The following is a 22,356-nucleotide window of genomic DNA, read 5'->3' on the forward strand; positions in this document are numbered from 1 at the left end:
CTCATTGTTACACAGACTGCTGGAATTCCTCAACACCTCCAGGTAAACAAAGTCACCCATTTTAGACAAGACATTCTAAGGGCTTAGAGTTTAGCTCCCAAGATCTGAGGGCAAAGGGCCAAACCTTTTGTGTGTGGGGGTGCAAGGTGTATTATTTACTACACATACCCACATAGCTTAGCAGGAATGGCTATATAATTTGTGGGGCCCAGTGCAAAATGAAAATCGGGGGACACCTGTTCAAAAATTTTTACAAATTTCAAGATGGTGCCTCGGGAGTGTTAAACCAAGCACGGGGCCCTTCTGAACATGGTAACATGGAAAACTGTGTAGGCCACATACCCATGAAGTAAGCCTTGCAGGTCAGTTCAGATTATTTGCTAAGTGGGCATACCTGCCCTGATTCTTATGGTACCAGGTGCCGGGGGGATTTCAGAGGTTGAAAAAAACCAACCCTTGCTCTTGAGGCATTTTTAGTCTATTAGGTTGGAAAGTTCTATCCACAGACAGCTGTAATACAAGCTAATAGTCCATGTATCTTTAAGAAGATATAGGAAAATGCTCTTGGAATTTAGGAAGCTTTGAAAATGTTCCAGCTGGAATTATCAACGTGGTTTTTGCAACAATCCAGGAGATAATGTTTATGAAACCAGGTTGAAAAATATATATATATTTACACGTGCTAGATACACCCATTTGGTAAATAACCACCTGAGTTTATAGAATCCTTTTTGCTGCCATCGGCCCTATTATTAGAAAAAAGTGAGATCCTGAAAGGAATGTGCTGTTTTGCTTGCAAAGGGCAAGCCAGATAATCAAATGGGAAGCGTACACGTTCAAGGAACAATAGGACCGGTGTAAGACTATCTATCTGATGACTCTTACCTACAAATTCAGTCCCCCTCTTAAGTAAGCAAAAAAAAAAAAAAAAAAAAAAAAAGAGGATGTTTTCTGCTACAAAAACTGTGTGTGCGTGTATGTTGACTGAATAGATTATTTCAAATAGTTGTTTGGGCATTCCCGCTACCTTCATCATTGCACACAGTCAGATAGATACCCTGGAGAAACACAGAATGATAGGTTGAGATGAAACAAAACATTTCAACAGGTAAAGTCCATTGGTGCATTTCTGTGCACGTAGGGAAAATTAAAAGCCCCAATGTATGCGAAGATTGGGTATAGTGGAACTGGTCTCCTTCCAGATGACATCTGCTAAAGAAAATTTGATTCCCCAGGCATTCCTTAAGAGCAACTCAATCATATATCCTTCCTGACAAATTCTAAGATCATAGTCAAATATGATACTAGAGGAGGTCTTTGAGACAATACCCCCCCAACACATACACATATTGGAGATGTGGCTTGAGGCGATCAGAGCCTCCTAACCCCTTCCTCTGTCCTTGAAATGTAGGAGACCCCCCACCCTACCTCATAGCTGGAGCCATTTTCTAGGACGGCGATGTGTCTAGACCCTCAGGAGTGTAGACACGTTGGACCCTGCCAGGCCTCTATATATAAACATTTAAGATTCTTGCAGTGGGTGCAGAGGTCTGCTTGTCTTGTGCCACCCAGGACGGGCCTTGGAAGTAAGCTCCCTTGGTTCTTAAGCCCACCACCTGCCTGTCTGGAGTGGCCCGCCTGTGTCTCCTGTCTCTCCTGGCCCACTATGTATGGGGCCAGTTTCAGATTTCATCCAGGGAAGTCCCGAGGCCGTGAACCAACAGAGGAAAACCCACAGCCAGAGAGAACAGATATATGTCCCAAGACATCACCAAGTTGAGCGGTTGTTGATAAATAGTGACTGGAGATTAATAATTAAACCTTTTAATAGCAAATAGATGGGTCCCACAAGAAGAGTGAATTACTCATTAGGAGGCAATCCCACATGCCCCTGAATGTGGGAAAGAAAACCCCACAACTGATCTGATCTGTCAACCTCTGGGTTGTTCTTTTGTTTAATCCATATTACTTTTATAACTCTTACTTTTCTCCACCTTCAGGTTAATGAAGTTACCGTTGCCTCCAGGATTAAGGGGACATGTTTCCTCTAATAAATCAAAGATCATCAGGTAAAACAACTTATAGGATTTCCTTTCAGTATGAAAGAAAGAAAAAAAAAAAAAGGAACTAGCCTAGAAAGTAGGGTGTTTTGACAAAGCCAATTAGGAATTCTTGAATTTAGAAGTTGCATTGCACTTGACCTGTTTAAAATGATCTTTTATCTTAAAGGATAATGTTGTGACATTGAATTTTAAACAATTAACCTCTTACAGGGGCCTGGCAAGGCACCCATTGTAACAGTACAATATTCACCTGTTTGCACAATTTTATTTAAAAAGGAAAAAGAAAAAAAAAAAGATGTAAGAGGCATCCAAAAAAAAAAAAAAAAAGACATACAACATGACATGTCCAGAGCTCTATAATCTCAGGTTTTTGAAAGCCAATAATTCTAATGAAGCCATTTAGTATTTATGTTTATATTTTAGTTTTATAACTGGATTTGGCTACAGTATGTGAGATACTTTTTAAACAGATTTTGCAAGAGTTTCTATCAGTAGGATTGCATTTGTTGTTGTTGTTTTGCTTGTGTTTGTTTTCTTTTTTTCTTTTTTTTTTCTTTTCTTGCTCTTATGGGTTTTAGCATGCTTCTGGGGCCCTGTGGGTTCATATGAATTTTTAGAAAACTCTTTTCAAGAGATCTGAGAAATGATAGTGAATAGCCAGTTATGGAATTAGTTCAACTACCAGGGAGAAAAGGTGAAAATAGTTCTGGTCTTTACCAAGAATAAGAGTTACCATTAAAAAAAAAAAAAGAAAGAAAGAAAAAAGAAAAAAAAAGTGACACTTGAATTTTACCTTCTTGAGGAAGAGATTTTAATCCTTAGATATTTGCTCCACACACTCATACATATACAAAATAAAGATTAAAAAAAAATCTTTAGATCTCCATCTAAGAAAATTAACCAAAGCAAAGCATTTTAATGTTTCACTATGTGTATCCAAATTAGTTGTAGATGAATTCTGGACAAGCTGCAAATATATTCAACTTTTATAAATTGCCGATACATTAATGTTTTATAAATTAAACTGTATTTATGTTGCCAGAGCAAACTTACTTTTTAGCATGACATATACATATATCTATAATATAAAATTACAATATAAACATATATATTTATAAAACAAAATTTAATTTCAATTGGATATATACTCAATTTTGTTTTCTCAGATACTTCTTAAAAAGGACATTTTTCTATGCATAAGGTAAGATGCATTTTTCTATGCGTTTTTCTATGAATAAGGTAAGAATCCCCAAATTCAATATAACACTTGCCAGCATGGTGCACCTAATTCTGTAAAATGATATGTACTTCTGAAATTCAGTCTTTCCCTGAATGTATTTCTCTTCATTTATTAAATGTAGCCAGTGGCCCCCCAAATGGAAGCTGTGACCTTGGAGGTTAAAACATCGCGTCATTTGGCTTATTTGACTTATTATCTCCTCCTTGACAAAGTTTTTACTATACAATCCTGTTCCTCCTCCCTCACTGTGGTAGATCAGTTGCATTCATGGTAAAGTACAGTGCCCTTAATTCTGATCGGGGGCTGGCCATGTGAGCTGCTTTCACCGAAGAAAGTATTGGAGTCATGACAAGGCAAGCAGAGACTTGAAATGACGCTTGCACATCTCCACTTGTGTTCTTGTACCTCCTCCATTGACATGAGAATTTTTTCCAAGCGAGAGGAGGAGACATTTGTGGAACAGAGCCAGCTTGCCCCAGCTGTGGCCATCCCAGATCAGCCAACAGTCAGCTCAGCCCAAAACTATGAAAGCCCAGTCAGGATCGGCAGAGGCATCTAGCCAACCACGCCAGACTAGTGAGCAATAAACACTTATTATTGCATCCCACTGAGGTTTTGTGATTGTTTATGATGGAGCATTATCATGGCAATAGATCCCTCCATTGCTGATATACTCACCCAAGGCACCGTTTCAAGAAACTGATTGTACTTGCAACCTAGGCAGCTTGGCCAATACCTGATATCGTTGAGTGATCTGAGACTTTGGAGAGGTAGCGTTACCTCTCAGAGCCTTGATTTCCTTATCTGTGAAATAAAATTATCAAACCACATCAGCTTCATGGTCGCTTAACATCTGTGTTATTTGATTGGTTGATTGATTTTAAAAGTGATGACTTCTTTTAAAGGTACCTTTAGATGTCTTTTGCAAAAATAAATTTATAGTTCTATGTGGCTGGCCCAGTGCTGGACTATGAGGGGTGATTTTGTTTCTTTCCATTAAAACTTACCTACATAGAACTCCCCCACCCCAATGTCCAGTATCTCCCTCTGCCTCTCATAGCAGAGGCAACATTAGTGGTGGTTAAGCTTGCTACCTCCAAAGCCAAAAAAGTCTTCTTCATAGCCCAGCCCTACAATTTAGGGTTGTGTAAACGTGGGGAGTCATGTCGGGTCTCACTGTCTTCATTAGGTAATGCTGGTACTTACCTCAGTGGTTTGCTTTAAAACAGTGAATGAGCTCATCTGTTTAACTTAATACATATATTAAGAATTTAGAATGGTGCCTGGCACACCTAATATTACTACACTTTGACTATTGGAATAATGATCCTTGCACTTCTTCTGCCTCAGAGATTTTGGTTAAAAACTAAAATAGTGTCTGAGTAGAAAAAAGTGGGCATTTTTTTTATAGGACTGCCTTTAGAAGAGTATAACCAACATCAGTGGCTTGTTTCATCAGGAATGGTGCTGTGAGGCATAAATAAATGTGCATACTAGTGTTACCCATGTTAGAAGCGTCCATAATGGATTCTGAAAGAACCAGGGTCAAATCCTGCCCGTGTCAAGGAGGCAGTCTAATGGAAGCCAAAAGAAGAGTGTAGATCAGAAGTCCGAAGAGCTAGATTTGGTTTTTACTGTTTCTAGTTGAGTATTTATTTCTTCTTTGCTGTTCCTGGTTACATCTCTTAGGAATTTACAGTGGCCTCTGATGTGGCTTCTGATAGGGCACCTAACCTCTTTGAGCCTCAGTGCCATCTTCCATAAAAGTAGAAATAACTGAGCCACTGGAAAAACCCTGTTGGGCTACTTACTGATAAGATACTCCAAACTGCGAGCCCTATGCTTCTTAAATTTAGCATATCGGGAATCATTTGGGTCTGGGCCAAGATGCAGCTGGTCAGGGAGTCCAATTTGGTCTGTCTATAGAGTGGAGTTGGGGAATCTGCATTTTTAACAAGATTATTAGTATGTGGTCTGTGGACCACACCTTGAGACCCATTTCGTTGCTTCCCTTCTCTGCTAATTGGGATGATGAATAACATCTGCCATTCTCTGTGTGCCATGGCGTCATGGGTGTGCAGAGATGATGTGTGAGAAGGAGGTGCTTTGTGTGCAGTAAAACCCCAGAAACTTTCATTATTGTTAAGTAAACACTTAATGCTTCAGAACTCCCGGATCCTACTTGCGCTTTGGTCCTGCAGAATCTTGATTCTCCAGGTCTCCACACCAGGACTTTAGGAATGTTCTTAAGGGAGGAGTCGGGAGCTGATGGATGTGTTCTCTGGTTGCTGGGAAGTGGGGGGGTGGCTATGTGGAAAAGAGACAAAAGGTGACACCCCCAGAAAACCTTTTTATTTTTTGCCACTGGGCCTGTGCTTGGCCTCCCCCCCCCCCCCCACCATCTCTCAGCTCACAGCTCTCCTTTTAGGTAAGGACGGCCCCTTGCTAGAGGTCCCCCCAGCATGCTTCCAGATCCCTGGGGGCCTTTGCATTTCTTGCTTGGCAACAGGGAAAGAGGACTGAAAGGTCAACCTCGGCCTTCCAGCCTGCGACCCTTCATCTGAGATCGCCAAGCAGCCAGTGTTTGCCCCTGTGAAAACCAGTCTGTTTTAATTGAGGGATGAAGCAATTAAAATAACTCCATAAAAATGGTGACTCGGGCCCTTCGTGGCTTAATTGCCGTTGACAAAGGCCCATCGGGACCTGGATGGGGCTTGGGTGAGGATGCCTGAAGCCCTCTGCTTCTCTCTGAACTCTCCCTCTGTCCTCTCCCCAGCAGTTCCCTTCCAAGCTCCCCTTGGCCTTCAACTTGATGGCCCCTCATGGCATCACATTCTCTGTGTCTGGCTCTTCTCTTCTTCTCTGTCTCTGTCCTCAGCTGCTCTGAGAGTCCCTGGGCCGGGCCTGCCCCCCTCCCCCTCCCCCTCCCCTCCCTCCTCCTTCCTCTCCCTCCCTCCCCCTCCCTACCCCCTTGCTCTCAGAGCTCCCCACCGATTTTATGAGTCCCCTGGCAGCTCTGCAGTTTATTGAAGGGTGAGGGAGGGCAAGTCCACCCCTGGGTTGGGGAGGGGGTGGTGGTTTCCTCCGTGGGGTTCCCCAGCCATCGCAGAAGGGGCAGACAGCTTTCTGGCTCCTGTCTGTCGAATCCCAATCAGAAAGCCCTGTGCTGCTGTGGGTGTCTAAAAGCCACCTTTGGGCAAAAAGGATAATAAAAACGTTCAGTCAGACGTTCGAGGCAGCGTTCCAAGCTGCTAGCTGCCAATTCCCCAGTTAAGAGAGGCCTGGCTCCAAGCCTGGCAGATTAACCCCTTCCCCTCCAGCTCTCCATGGACATCTTGAGCCCCTGATGCCCAGGACGGGGAGGAGGAGAGACAGAGATGGAGAGACAAGGGAGGGAGAGACAGAGGGGGTGGGAGGCGCTGCAAGGAAGGAGGACTTGGGGATGAATCCAGATTTCAATGTTGCAAAGTTTTCTTCCATTTGGACAGCTCGCCCTTCAATAAATAAGATGTTGTGAAGAGAGGGTGGTCAATGTGTTTGAAAGAAAAACATTGAAGGGTGCGACTCAGCTTTCCCTGGCTTTTTAACAGCCATGAACGCCTTGATATTTTTGGCTTGGATATATATGTGAATGTGTGTGTGTGAGAGAGAGGTTTTTTTTTCTTTTCTTTTCTTTTTTTTTTTTTTTTTCTTTTTAAAAATATGAGGTATTAGGCTCTCTCCCAAAGCACATTCAAGGGAGGCTGCCTGTAAGCCACACTCCTCTATTAGGGCAATGTGTCTTGCAAAAAAAAAAAAAAAAAAAAAAAAGGATTAAAAAAAAAGAGGAAGGAAGGAAGGAGACTCCCTCTTGATGACACAGTCACCTACATCCTGATGGCATTACTCCTCGTGGTCGTCTGTCTAGCTCACTTTCCAGCCCTAGCTACTTGGGTGCTCATGTTTAAAGTGCTCATATCTCAGAGGTAGCTTCATTCCATTGCAGAAATCTCCCACATCACAGAGCTAATGAATCCAGGTCAAAAGAGGTGGAAGATGAGGCCAAAAAGACGAGCAGACCTTAGCACCCCCATCATGCTCCATTTGCTTTGTCATCTGCCCAATGGCTTGAGTTTGAATCTTAGCTCTGTTAACTTTAGCTTTCTGATGGGCTAAAGGAGAACAGTAGGGTCTGTTTCATAGAGTTGGGGCAAAAACCAAATGAAACAATCCTTGCTAAGTTCTTTAAAAGTACTAGATACAAAGTAGTGCTGAAAAGTACTTGGTATCATTATTAATTATTACTTGTTATTACGATCATTATTATTATCATGATTCTTACCATAATGTTTCTGAGGCCCTTCAGGGGCTCCTTGCTAAAGAATGGAGTTAACAGTTTCACACCAAGACATCGTTGCTTTCTATCTTGGAAAGGCTGCATCCAAGCCCAATCTTCTAGAATCCCTACTGTGTTCTATCAAATTCCCTAGACACCAGTGATCAGAGAAGGACCTGACTAGCGTTTGAAACATTTTCTGAAAAAAAAAAAAAAAGACACAGATCAGAAAGGAAGAAATAAAACATTTCTTATTCACAAATAACATTAATTTGTGTCTAGAAAATCCAAAAGTAATCTATAGTTAAACTGCTGGAATTAATAAATGAATTTCACTACGTTATTGTAAAAAAAAAATTTCTGCTTTCAGTGAATCAATTTCACTCTGGTTATGGAGGAAGCCGTCAACTGAGATTTTCATGCAATCTTAGTAAAATCTCTGCTCTGGTTAAACTTAGCTAATTAGTACCCATCTCAGCTACTGTGGCTAAATTTGAGCTCTCAGAGGAAACCATATCAGTGCACAAATATAAGTCTTGAGGTGCCCCCCACAGAAGAACACAAGAATATTAATAATTTGAGTGGAAAATATGGTGGAAATAAGAGGGTCCTGTATGAATTGGATTAAATTATTCTAACATAAATAACCTGAAATCAGCAGAACAACCTGTGCAGCAGTATCTTAACCTGATTTATCTAAAGAATAAAAATATTAAGGATCTCCCTCCTATCTCATCCTTAGGTAATTAAAAATTTTAATGGAAATCTAATGTATGATATTTCTCTTTTATCCTCTACCAGCCCAGGGACCCTCGGGCCATAATTGAATTAACCGAGATCAGTGTTTTGCTTCTCTTCTTGCTTCTAAGGCAATGTCCTTGGTTTTTCTTAACTATACTTCATCTTCTCGATTCATCTGTTTTATAAGAAAAATGGTGATTTGATGCAGACATCTCTACTTAGATGTCGTTCTTCCTGATTTTCCATTTGTACATGTACAAGAGTTTTCAGTACACATAGCACCCCTGTCTGATGAAACGCTTGATTATAGAAGTGGAAGTACCTAACACCAAATTGAAAATAAAAAAGGTGTTTGCTGCAGAAGCTTCCAGTCTCATATTCTTGCCAAACTCTCTAGGAACAGAGCATTTTCTTGAAAATGTAGTTGTTAAAAAAAAAAAAAAAATGTAGTTGTTTACCTTGAAGAGTGCATTCCCTGGCCTGCCTTGAACCTAGGTAATTCTATATAATGAGGTTTTCACCAATGAACTATAAGCATAATTTTCTTTCCCCCTTCAAATGTAATGAGTATATCCTGCTTCTCTGTGTTCTCCTTCTCGATGTCTGGAATATGGTACAATGGCTGGATCTCCAGCACACATCTTCAGTGCATTCTGAGCATGCATGTTCCAATGATCTATTAGTGTATAATAAACTTTGCCAAACTCAGTAATGTGAAATTACAGCTATTTTATAATACTGGAGGAATCCAGGGCTCAGGAATTTAGACAGAGCACAGTGGGGATGGTGTGTTTCGGCTCTGTGAAGCTTCACAGTGTCTGGGACCTCAGCTGTGAAGGCTCAAGTGACTGAGCACTGGGGTGACCTGCAGCCTTCTTTAATCAAATGTCCAGTACCAAGGATCATCTGGGACAGTCAACCAGAGGACCTACTCACAGCCTTTTGAGTGCTCATGCTTCTCACAGTGTAGGATTGGATTCTAATAGTAGATGTTCCAAAACAAAACAAACAAACAAAAAACAGGCAAAGGTGCATGGGCTTTGCTGACCTAACTTTAGAAGTTATACAGCATCCCCACTGCTCCGGGTGACTGCTTACCCGATGGCTCAGTTTAAAGGGGAGAGGTAAAAGAAAAAAAATAAAAATAAAAAAATAAAGGGGAGAGGTAATAAATAAATAAATAAATAAATAAATAAATAAATAAATAAAATTAAAAAAAATAAAGGGGAGAGGTAACTTTTCTCCACTCCTTTCTCAGAGATCAGCAAGGTCATATTGCCTAAGAATGTGTGGTTAATTGGATCACATGTTGTGACTATCATTGGAAATTTCAATCTGCCACCAGGATGGAATGAAATGATAGCAATATGGCTCTCCAGTATCTCAGTAGTCACCGTAACTGCTGTAGACTGCCAACTCAGATTTGTTTGATGGGTTGGTTGGGTTTTTTTGGTGAGAGAAATGGCCACTTATCCTGCTGAAAATACTGCTAGTTTGATTTTATGTAATATGTAGTCAAATCAAATATTAACAATTGTCAGTGACCTCAGATTTTACCACATTGGTAGCTCATCCATGTACCAGGATCAGTTTAAACATCTACTACTACTAAGTCAGCAGGAAAAGCTCAACGTCAAATCCCTTGCAGTCATGAGACTAATAGCATTCTCTTTTGCTTCATTTATTCAGTTTCTTTTTTATTTTCTGCTATTTATCTTAGAGGAGAGCAGTGACCTCTGGGCTGAAATGGCATGGTGGTATTTCCCATCCAGTGGTGTTGCTGATGGCGTACCAGCACGTTTTATCCCATTTTTGGAGCTGGAACAATCTAAACTTGTATAGAAAAAGCCTTCATGGGTTTTTGTTGGCATAGGAGAAGTCTAATTACACACATTCAAATACACAAGAGAGAAATGGAAGGTTTTTCCCCATTGACTTGGAAAAGTTGGTGGTTTTGACCTGCAGTACTTGAATGAGAGATCCAGGCTAATTATGGGATTGCATGTTTAAACAGTTACTTCTTTACAGAATACTCATAGCACATTTGTATGCTCAGTTTTCTTTTGGACCTGTGATTTTCATGGACTTTCTGCACAGAATTCTTTCAATTCAAGAAGGCATATTAGATTTATTTATCAGTGGTGCCTCATTAATTATATGGCCATGTTCTTAAAAGATCGTTCTACATTTTATTTTCTAGTTTGTTTTATCTGTTTTATTCTCTGCTCATAAACATAATCCAGTTCTATATTTGATTCTCCTGCTACATCTCCCTTATGTATTGCATGAGGTCTGACATCTGCTTTGTTTCATTAATTGTTATTTTTCTAGTACTTTGCATAGTAAGTACATATAATAGACACTTGATACAAAAGAGTGAATAACTAAGTCTTGTTATTTTTTAATCTCTTCTTTTTTAAACTTATTGTTATAGTAGATATAGTCTACTCTTGTGAAAGCGCAGTTATACAAATTATCTCCTTGTTTTCACAAAGAGGTGGATGTCATTGACATACTCTACCTATGGACATCTAGGATGATTCTGATATATTTGATATTCTGATATTTTTGTCACTGATTTAAGTGCTAAGTAGGAATCTCCTCCTAACTGTAATTATGTTCATAGTACAGCTATAAGACAAAAAGTATCCAGTTCACAGGAGTGGCAGAGGGGTGAGATGATACTAGGAGCTTTGAAACATCAGAAGGTTTAGGATTATAGGGTATTAGCAAAAGTAAGGCACACATCTTTGGCAAGGACTAGCAGGAAGTATATAATGGTTTAAAGACATCAATCGAATACAGCAGGTTTTTCCAATGAGGAAATAAATAGAGGGTATGGAAGAATGATCACCAGGAAAGCTAACACACATTCAGTGTAACTCATGCACACTTTGGGTTCTCTTCATGCTTACTGATTCAGATACTTCTCACACACCACTGAGCAGGTTAAAATGAATATTCATGGAAACTGTAAGTAGTCAAAAGCAGGAGGAGAATGCTAGTGCTGTAAGATTGCCTTTGCTCATGGGCAGCAGTTTTCAGGTCAAAAATTCTTTTTGGGGGCAGCCCAGGTGGCTCAGTGGTTTAGTGCTGCCTTCAGCCCAGGGCCTGATCCTGGAGACCTGGGATCGAGTCCCGCGTCGGGCTCCCTGCATGGAGCCTGCTTCTCCCTCTGCCTGTGTCTCTGCCCCCCACCCTCTCTGTGTGTGTGTCTCTCTGTCTCTCATGAATAAATAAATAAAATCTTTAAAAAAATTCTTTTTGGAAGCCATTCCCATATTCAAATCCAAGACTGGCTACCCCAAGAATTTTATTATATAATTATAATTGCATGTATATTTGGCAATTTATGGTAAAAAAAATCATCAGCTAGTGTAGGCAAGGAAACCTCACTCTACTGAAAACTTACTAATTGCTTGATGGTGTGATAATATGGCTACATTTTTGTTTATAGATACAAGGATCATGCAGATAGATAACAGATATATAGCCCCAACCAGAATGCCTTTGTGTTAATTAGGTAACATATATTTTAAAAAAAAATATACAACAAACATAACCCCAATTCCAAATGAAGATATGTATCTATATCCCTCTCCATTTATCTATATAGATAGGTAAGTATATTCATATAGATAGATGTAGATTTAAAGATATAGATAAATATATAAGATAAAAATAGATATGTGATAGATCGACAGACAGTTCAAAACAAAGTGCAGTCCGTGTCTTTGGGGAGAGATCTATGGAGAATCGTCTCCTAATACATGCCAATAACATTCTTGTTGATAAGTATCTGGTTGATTTATTATTCTGCAAAATGATTCTTTCAGCACATAGAGAAGTATCCAAAAGAACACCCTAAGAAACGTTATAGTTCTTTCAGGCCCTAATGCACATTTTAGCAAACTAGTCTGACCAAGGAGAAAAAGTTGCCATACTTCCAAAGATAGCACTTCTCTGGGAGAAGAGACAGATTTTATTATTTCCATTCATTAATTTAGTGAAGGGTTTACTTCTCCCTTTCTCTCTCTCTCTCTCTAAAATAACAGAGCAAGAGCTGCAAGTCTAATATGTTGGACCATAAAGAACTTGGCAGACAAAAGTGTAGGATAATGGGGAGCTGAGTTTCAGAATCAGACAAAACTAGGCTTAAGTTAAGACTCAGATTCTTACTGGATGCCAGTTCATTAAAGCTTGCTAACTGTCAGGTTCACCACCCTACATATAAGGATGACATTGCCTACTTTATAGGATTATATGAATAGCATATGGAAAATGTTTATCAAGGTGTGTGGCATCTAGTGCTCAGTAGATGGGGGTATTAAAGGAATGCCACACAAAAAAATCTAATTTCTTCACAGAGCCGATGGGATGTGTTCTCACCAATCTGTGCTGCATAATGCAGACAAGGAAACAGAGTCATGAAGAGGTTAAAGGGATTGTCTGATATTGAGTTGGAGTAGACGTTTTTTGTAACTACCTGGGTCTGCTTAGACCACACATGCACCTTATTTGGTTTTTCCCTGATAAATGATTTTTATAACAAGGAATGTTGTGTGGCTCCGAGTTCATACCCAGTAGTATCCATACCAGTGTGGAGGAGCAACTCACGGGAACCAGTGGGGAACCCGTGAGCACGAGCCAGCACAACAGGATGCTAAATCAATCAAAGAGTTAATGGCAGTCAGTTCTAATTAACCAGATTTTAAAGACTTTTTCTTCAAAAAAAAAAAAAGTTCAAAGTGTGACAGCTTGAGGTTGGCAATTAAAAGCTGTTGAGTTGTAGGTACCTCAAGTAAGCTCTACTTTCACTTGTCTCAAAAATTAGAAAAAAAAAAAAAGAAAGAATCCAGTTTTTTTCCAAAGTAATTCCTGTTTTCTCTCCTTTTATTCTGAATTGCCAGTGGAGATGCTTTTGAATGAATTGTGTTAGTTTTATCTTAAGCAATGCCACAGTTGATTGAGACTGTGGGCAGCCACTCTTCATCTCTTCATCTCTATCAAATTTTATCCTATCCCTTACATTAATATTTTTGTAGTTATGGTTTTTTTTCTTTATGTGTATATCATGGTGTTTGTGAGGGAAGAGGAGTGTGTGTGTGTGTGTGTGTGTGTGTGTGTGCTGTAACTGTCCACCTTCTGCTAGTTGAGACTTAGTTACGTAGGGCAGGAGGATTTTGGCACACTTTCTTCTAAAGAAAACACAGTGTGATCTGAGGAGTGCCTACTTCTTACAAGGCCTCGATTGTGTGAAAATGCCAAAAGAGAAACAAATGCAGGTTAATTGCGTCGGATGCTTGGTGACTAGTTCACAAATCTTTTATTTGTTTTGAGAAGTGCTGCAGTGGCACTAAATTTTGTGTGCGTTCAGGGAGATGCAGACGTAACTTACAGTAGGACCTAGAAGCCAGTGTAATTACCTGGGCTCCTGTCAAACTAATAAACTAATAGAGGCTTTAAATAAAAATCGGGAAAGACCAAAGATTTGGGAATCTTAAAGAAAGAGACTAAATGTTGACTCCTGTTAAATTTTCTTTATGCATGTGTTTGAGAGGCCAATGGTCCCATGGAAAATGGATTATATATTTCAAAATAAAAAAAAATCTTCTAAATCTCTATATAGAATACTGGGGTTTTGGAATCAATGTGCTACTCTTCTGTTTTATTCCAGCTTCGTGGAGTTGCAAAGACATCTTCCCTGATAAGAAAAATATTTTAATATCATGTTCCTGACCACTTCCAGATAACCATGCATTTTTTTTTAAAGATTTTATTTATTTATTCATGAGGGACACAGACAGAGAGAGAGAGGCAGAGACACAGGCAGAGGGAGAAGCAGGCTCCATGCAGGGAGCCTGATGTGGGACTCGATCCCAGGTCTCCAGGATCACGCCCTGGGTTGAAGGTGGCACTAAACCACTGAGCCACCCGGGCCACCCCAACCATGCGTGTTTTAAAATGTTGTCTGTCATCCAAAAAAGCACACAAAAATCTAAGAGAAGTTAAAAGCTATGGATAACTATTAAAAAGAGTCTTTTGCTGATGTAAATATTTGCAGAACATTTTCCTTTAGGGAGCAAGAGGTACATTTCCTATCTGATAAAATTGGCCTCTTATATTTGAAATATATTTAAAATTTTTGGTATGCCACCATCCAACTATGTACTGTTCTACCCATGGTTCCTGAACTATAGACCGTAAGGAAGGCCTTCGAGAAATTATAGTCCAGCCTAGGCAGAGGCTGGGTGAAAGACTGATTTGTGCGAGTGGGTACATTTCTCTCAATACATCCAAACACTAACTTTTGATTGCTCCTCTGACTTGTGTTGTCTGTGTCATTAGTAACCCAATGTAGTTACTAAGACCAAATGTGAGTAATTTGTACTGCATAGAATGTAGAATGAGATTCTTTAAGCCACTTAAGAACGGATCTGAGATTGGAACCGTAGAATACTTCTGTCCTTTATTTTCCTTTTTAATAATAGCACGATTTAGCCAATCACCCCTTGATTCAATAACACGTAAGGGCTTCGTGTGTTCTGGGCAATACGTTGTGTACTGGGAATAAAAATAAGACTGGATGGAGTCCCTTTTCTGAAAAAATTGATGGTTAATAGGAGGCTCTGAGATGTAAATGAATTAATTAAAACACAATGCTAAAAGTGATATAAATGAGTAGATGTTCAATAGATAGTGTAAATTCAGAGCCATATTTCATTCAACCACGGTAGAAATGGGAGATATCATAGGGGAAATGGCACAGGGTTGGGTTTTGAGTTACGAGTAAGAGTTTGCCAGAGGAAGAAGGGAGGGAAACACATTGAAAAGACATACAAAGTAGCTACGCTTCGCTGAAAGAGGCACTCTCTACTATAAAACGCTCTGAACAGAATCACACAGATCAGATTGAAATAACTACTATTATGTAGCTATAATTTGAGGCAGCTATTTCCTTTTTGGCGGCCCCTACTTTGGCACAGTATGCTTTTGGAGATTACATATTTCTGGGTCCTTTTTTTTTTTTTTTTGTCCTGGAGAATCGTATGTCTCCATATGAAGGTCCTTAAAAATGTGTGGCTATGCCTTATTTAATTTTTGTGCCCCCTCATACCCACTGCTATGTACATGGTTATGGCAGCTGCTAAGAAAAAAAAATCTGTTCAATGAAAGCATGAAAGAATAAATAAAGAATAAATAAACATTATGGATCTCAAAGATTCTATGTTAGGAGGGATGTAGGAACAGCAAACTGATTGGAAGCGTGGCTTAGGAGTTGTCTTCAAGCTATTTGCTTAGCAGGTATATGATAGTTTTACAGAGTCCAGCCACACTTTGGCCTTGCCACTGAGATAAGCAAAAGACCGAGTAAATAAATAGGCATTAGTTACTTTGCATTTTTGAAATCTAGAATCAGCCCGTCTCAAACTGTAAGGGAAAGGTTTTGTCAGAAAATTAAGTTAAAAAAATAATAAAATAAACAAAAAAATAAAGAAAGAATGGTAAGATGGCAAATTATAAATGCTGTGTCCTACCATTTACTGGAAAAGTATCTGAAGCCCTCTGCTTACTCCCTCACTCTGCGACTGTGCCTGAGACAAATCCGATGTTCTTGTCACTGAGCAGGGCAGGGAGAGGCCGAGCCATCTAGCCAAATTACCCAATCTACGGTATACTTGGAATCTCAAATTTTGCCAACGTTGTAAGTGAAAATATCCAGGATAAAAGCCATATATAGAAAAGAAGTTTTTCATCCACATTTCATGTAATACCATAGATCACGAAAGCAAAAAGAATTTTAAAATCTAATTTGCTTTACACAAGGGATTGGGAAGCCTGGCAGGATTTTGGGTTCTTCGAGTATCTTGAGTTATTTCTCAAATATTTTGGGTTCAATAAAATCCAAAATGCATTTTGCCCTGAGCACTTTCCCCCTTAATTTTGAAACCCCTGTGTAATCTAAAGGAAATGTAATCCATATGTTTCTGATTCATTTACACTTAACTCATCAAAATATTTTTCTAGGAGCTATTTGATGTTGAAGAAGCATTTCGAGACTTTTTAATAAGCTTTTTAAAACCTTCCCCCCACTCCTTTAAAACAGAAGGCCATGTTTTGCCAAGGAGAAATAAGCCCCAATACCAAAATATTTGGGTTCAGTTCCAAACTCTGAACCACAGAATTTAAGATAGGTTCTCAGCTTATCCAGTTTGTTCTTGTATCCCATTTTCTGGGGCTGGTTCAGCATGTAAAATTCAGTAGAGTTGCCTAAGATGAAAATGGGACTCCTGTGACTTTACCACAAGATCAAGAGGAAGGATTAAAACTGTGAGCTCACAAGGTTGTGATGTTAATACAAAAAAATTAGAAATGACCTCATATGGACCACAGCTTTGGTTCCGGGGCAGGGTTGGGGGGTGGGGGTGGAACGGGACGAAGAGTTGAAGGAAGTAAACTGTTTCATTTAGAATCATAGTCAAGATTACTTAACTACCATATTTTTGTTTTGTTTTGGAAGCTTGGCCCCCTGGAAAGTAAAAGTACTCAGTGACTTTTTCCAACTCTCTCTAATATAAACTCAAATTTCCAAATGAACTTATCTTTGCCACATACTGGTTCATCTCCCAAATTCTCCACCACCATTCTTAGTGGCAATGCTTGACAATCTGGAGTTTCATAGCTTCCTGTTCAGTGCTTACCACGGTTCCGGCCCAAGATGCTTTCTGCCTTATTGCCACTTGCTGGTCTCCAACACAAACTATGACCTCAGGATAATCAACACTTTGTACTGTTCCTTAAGCAGATGTTGACTTTGCTGTATTTGCTCATGCCATTCTGGTTGTCTTTAATTCCACTGTATTCATATATGGAAGCTTTCTCCGATCACTGGGCAGAGGTGTTGCTTCTTCTAACCGTATCCTTTTGGATTCACAGTTTCTCAACTGTGGCAGTGTCTTAACTACTGACATTTTGGATGTGATCGTTATTATCATTATTTTTTTAATCTGGGTGTCTTAGCTGTTAGTACGGTGCATTTTACAGTTTAGCATCTCTGCCCTCTACCCACTAGACCTCAACAGCTAAGGTCTCCCTTAGCTAAGGTCTCCCTTACAAAAATATTTTTTATCTCCCATGGTGCCTTCCATGCTTCTGGGCATACAGCAAATGATCATGACTCCCTTGGTCATGGCCTTGGAAAATGTCTCCGGATTTGCTAAGTGTCCTGGGGGCAAGAAGCAAAAGTGTTGCTTGTTGGTTCCATTCCTATGGGAAATCATAGATTACTTGTATATGTGTAGATTGCTATATATAATAAACTTCCTGCAGGCAGAGCATCACGCTCAACTTTGTATCTAGAATAGTGCATTCTTTGGTGATTTGTGTAATTTTGATTTTGTGGATTCACTAAGTATCTGTTGAATACAAGTGCCAGGGGAAAAAATTACATAGCCCAATTACATGTTCTAACACCTTCAGATCCGATAGTAACTAAATTATGCTGTAAATATCTAGGATGTGCCCTTACTCTTCTCTAATCCCTGATTTTGCAGACCCATTATCTTAAACCAGACCGCTTCAGGTCTTGGCTATCCTGTAATAACCACTGCTTGGCCTTCTTTGCTCTTTGTATCTTCTGCTCTAAGGGAAAGAGAAATAGAAAACATTTCTCTGTCCTCCAGGAAGTTAAAATCTAAATGGTTTAGAAAGGCCTATGAAAGTATGTAACTGAAGGTGAAAGAGTAAGATAGATGAGCTCAGTAGCGTTGATTGATGGATTTAGCAAAAATGCAAGTTGGCCAGTTAAATTTTAATTTCAGATTGAAAAAAAATAGATTTTTATTGGTATAAGTATGTCCCATGCACTATTTAGGACATACTTGTGCTGAAATTATTCATTGTTTATCTGAAACTCACATTTAGCTTAGTATCTTATATTTTATCTGACAGCTCTATCAATGTAGAAGTTCCAAGAAGGACAGAAACAAGGACATCATAATAGAAGGACAGGAAAAACTATGGTTTGCTTATAAAAATTAGAGATGGGCCAGATTTTGGAGGAGGCTGTCTACTAGGAAATGACATAAATACAATTGCTTGTAGAGGGTGAAGCAGCATAAGAAAAGTTATTGAAAGCCAGCCAGATAAACTTCTATTTGAAGGAGACAAACATGGTGGGGAGGTCCCCTGAAAAATGCCTTTTCTCACCTCCCATTCTTACTATCCATTGTTTCTCTTGGGTTCTTTTCTCGATAGGAACTGCTTTCCCACAGCCTCCTATACACCTTGTTCACATCCATACATAAGGTTGTGGCAATTGTTCATTACCTGTCTGTTTTCCTCTTTGATGGTTAGCTGTCATTGCCGTTACTACTCTCTACTTTGTCCACTATTGAATCTCTTGCCCTTAGAAACTGAAAGGAATCATCTTTTTACATGCTTCAAAAAGTGTGTTGCCATTTATATAATCCATAGGCGAAGCCTCAACTTCCAAGCCTGGTCTTAGAGACACTAATCAGTCGATTTCATCCAGTTTATCCAACCTACCTTCCCACTGAGCTCCAACATCTTTCTTCTTCCATAACCAAGCCTGCCTTCGTACTGTCTGCCCACTCTCTTTATTTCTTTGCTCCACATTTTTTCCCCTAAGGTTAGGGATTGCTTTATTTCCCTCTCCATTAAGCCCAGATTCATCCTTCCTTTGGAAATCAATTCCAGCTTCACAAATCAAGAATTTTGGTCATTGGTCAAAGCTGCACCAATGCTCTGAATTCTCGTAGCAACACTATTTAGTTTGAAGCAATACTCTGTTTGCTTATACTCTGTCTTAACATTTCTTCCTTGTTTCACGGGTATAATTTTTATCTTTCTAACTAAACTATAATATTCGTAACCACAAAGAGAACTTACAAAAATATTTTTATATCTCCCATGGTGCCTTCCATGCTTCTGGGCATACAGCAAATGATCAAGAAGTACTTTTGGGGTTTAATTGAATTAGCATCCAGAGAAAACAATTTAGAAAATAGTATATAATTCATATCAAATGTTTGAAAATTTCTTACAGAAATTTGTAGGAAAGCCTATTTCCAAGATTAACCCTTCTTACTTAGTTTTTCTGAAAGTCAAAGCATGAAAAATTTCTGAGTATCTCTATGGGATACGGTATTTACAGGTCATGGTTTTATTACACTTAGCCTAAGTGACTAAAATGATAATCACAATTACTGTCTGGAGCACCAACTACATCCTGGACATTGTATTTCAGCAGTTTTAAATTTATAATCTCATTTAATCCATATTGGAGATACATACTGCAATTTTTCTTTTAAATAAGGAAAGTGAGGATAAAGAAGGTAAAATAAGTTGGCCAAAGGCACACGACTGAGAAATAACTGCACTGGGATTAAAACGAAGGTTGGTCTGATGCCAATACCTATACTCTTTATCACTCTGCCCTTCTCTTTCTGAGCATGGATGACCAAAGGAAAATAGTCAGCTTCTTACTCCTGTGTCTAGTTTTCTGGAAGGCCAGTGAGGGAATCATAAAAACAGCTGAGCTCAAGAGTTTTTCTGGAAGAATTTCTCATCAATGAGTTTCTACAAATCCAGCCTTGACGTCTTTCATGTCCTGCTGTTTTTCAACAAGATTTTGATGTGGCAAACATTGATTCCACTTGTATTCTCCTTGTCCTCACTGCCTTTATTGTTTTTTCCAGATTTCTCTCCTCTTGCCTAAACTATGATAATACCTCAGTAACTGGTCTGGCCACCTTCGATATCTCCCTATTCAATATATCAACATGTTCTATAAAGAATTATCACATAAATTAGGATAACTTAAGGCATGGCATTCTGTTGTTAAAAACAAAACCAAACTTAATGACATCCAGTAAAAACTGGTGAAAAACCAAGATCTAATATCAGATTTTGGGGGTGGTTGCATAGGTCATCTTTTACTGGGGTACATTTTTTGGGGGGGAGCAGTGCTTTTATTTCATTGTTCATGTTTAGTTTCCCAGAGAATTTAGTACATTGTTGGCACATCGCAAATGCTCAATAAACATTTACCAAGTGAACAAGTACCAGGTTGCAAAGCTGGATTGTTTTTGAGATTTTTAATACTACCTCTTGGTGACTGAACTGCAGCTTACTGGCGATACAAGCCTGAGGTCCAATTAGGTAAGAAATTATTCATCAAGATCATTCTTAATTTTTCTGATTGTTTTGAAAGGTATCTATTTGAGAGTCACGGAGATTCTCAGCGCTTCAAGGTAATTTGATGGTTCTTCAGAAAACCTGGTAGAAATGACAGATTAATACTTAACTATCACATAATTGGCTCCCCTGTGCCCTCACTCTATTTATGGTCTTCCCACAGTTATAATAGCCAGCTATGAATGAGGGGGGGACAAAATTAACCCTGAAAAAGAAAATCACCGATCTTTTGGAAATACCCAATTTTAAATGAAATTCAAAGGAAAAAAAGTATAAATTAAAGGCTTGGTGATTTCACACAAGAAAGATAATTTCCCTGACATGTTTACTCATGCAGGAAATGAGGATATTTGGCGGTGGAATACAATTCTACCTTGATTATAAGCATCAGCATTTGGTATTCCATTTAGCCCCAAAATAAAATTCAAATTTTGCAACACTTCATTTAGCAGAATATTAATCCCCTGAGACTAGAAAGGAGAGCCAGTGTGAGTAAAGCTTTACAGGGTGGATCAAGTTAAAAACACACATACACCATATATGTACACACACCTATCCATACACATGTGAAAGCAAACAGCTTTGAATGGCTACAGAAGTCTCCAGCTCAGCCTGTAAGTTTATCTGTATTTTGGCCACTGATCCACTTGCTCAGAATAGAGCAGGGCACATCATGATGAATAATTATTTAATCAAATAATTGCTCCATGCCTCCAACACCACTCCTTTAAGGACTGAGCTGGAAAAAAGACCAGAAAATATGTAAATTGGAACTGATTAGGGGATTAAGTTTCACTAAAAAAAAAAAGGAGAAAAAATTAAAAATTGGAATAAAAACAGCCTGCAAATCCGTCTAAGCCAAGCCCTGTCTCTGAATTACAACACTAGCGCCTGTCGGCTGTGATAATTTCACTTCATTAAGTTCCAGATATAAATAGAGAGCTTTTTTTTTTTTTTTTTCCAGCCACCACTTTAAATAAGCATGGGGCTGAAAACACAGGGGTTATTGATCCACTCAGCTGTTTGTTATTGGGTCTTTGGTCTTGCTTCATTGTTGCATTAGAAACTTGCAAACACCTATATCGCGGAGCCAGGGACAATTCACCTCTGTAGAAACCATTTTAAAGCTATTGTTTCCACTGCCAAAAAATATTAAAAGAATAAAATTAATCAAGTATGCTACATACTGAAATGCAAAACAGACATGTGTGTACACTGTACATAAAGAATGCAGAGGAATTAATAAGCAAACTTCATTAAATACCAGTGCTTTGGGCACTACTACCAGATTGCTTTATTCAGTAAGGTAATATAAAATACGATGTTTTTCCTGGATGTTTAAAGGTTCATATTCAAGGTTTCTTTTCTTTTTTCCCTAATTCAGAATCTTCCATATATAGATTTTTCAGATAATGTATAATCCAGTTCCTTCAAATGAGCTATAATTTTTGTCACTCAAAAGTTTTGAAGACTAAGACATTTTACATAGAATTCTACTAGTTCTAATCATAGAAATGAAGTTTATGACAAAAAGCGAATTATTGAATTAAGAGAACAATAAAAAGCATACTTTTTATAGGTAAAGTCCAGGATCAGCAAATTTTTTCTATAAAACAGGCAAAATCAGGGATATTATGTTGGTACCCCTATAGCCGTTTAAAATGTAACCCTTTAAAAATGTAAAAGCTATTCTTAGCTTGCGGGCCTTCCAAAAACAGGTGGTGTATTGGATTTGGCTGGAGGACCACAGTTTGCCCACCCCTGGCTTAAGATACACA

General features: G+C 38.9%; 1 long non-coding RNA gene across 6 annotated transcripts in view; it reads left to right on the top strand.

Moving 5' to 3' along the window:
• The window catches only part of LOC111097339, a 569,600-nt gene that overhangs the window by 293,927 nt on the left and 253,317 nt on the right, over nucleotides 1-22,356 (top strand). For all 6 annotated transcript variants that reach the window (XR_005364248.1, XR_005364246.1, XR_005364247.1 and 3 more), the window contains exons 3-4: nucleotides 2,001-2,069; nucleotides 3,230-3,264. This is a non-coding gene — a long non-coding RNA (uncharacterized LOC111097339). The remainder of the gene's footprint in view (nucleotides 1-2,000; nucleotides 2,070-3,229; nucleotides 3,265-22,356) is intronic.

Source organism: Canis lupus, chromosome 9 (genome assembly GCF_011100685.1).
Source record: "Canis lupus familiaris isolate Mischka breed German Shepherd chromosome 9, alternate assembly UU_Cfam_GSD_1.0, whole genome shotgun sequence".
In the NCBI taxonomy this organism is placed as follows: domain Eukaryota; kingdom Metazoa; phylum Chordata; class Mammalia; order Carnivora; family Canidae; genus Canis; species Canis lupus.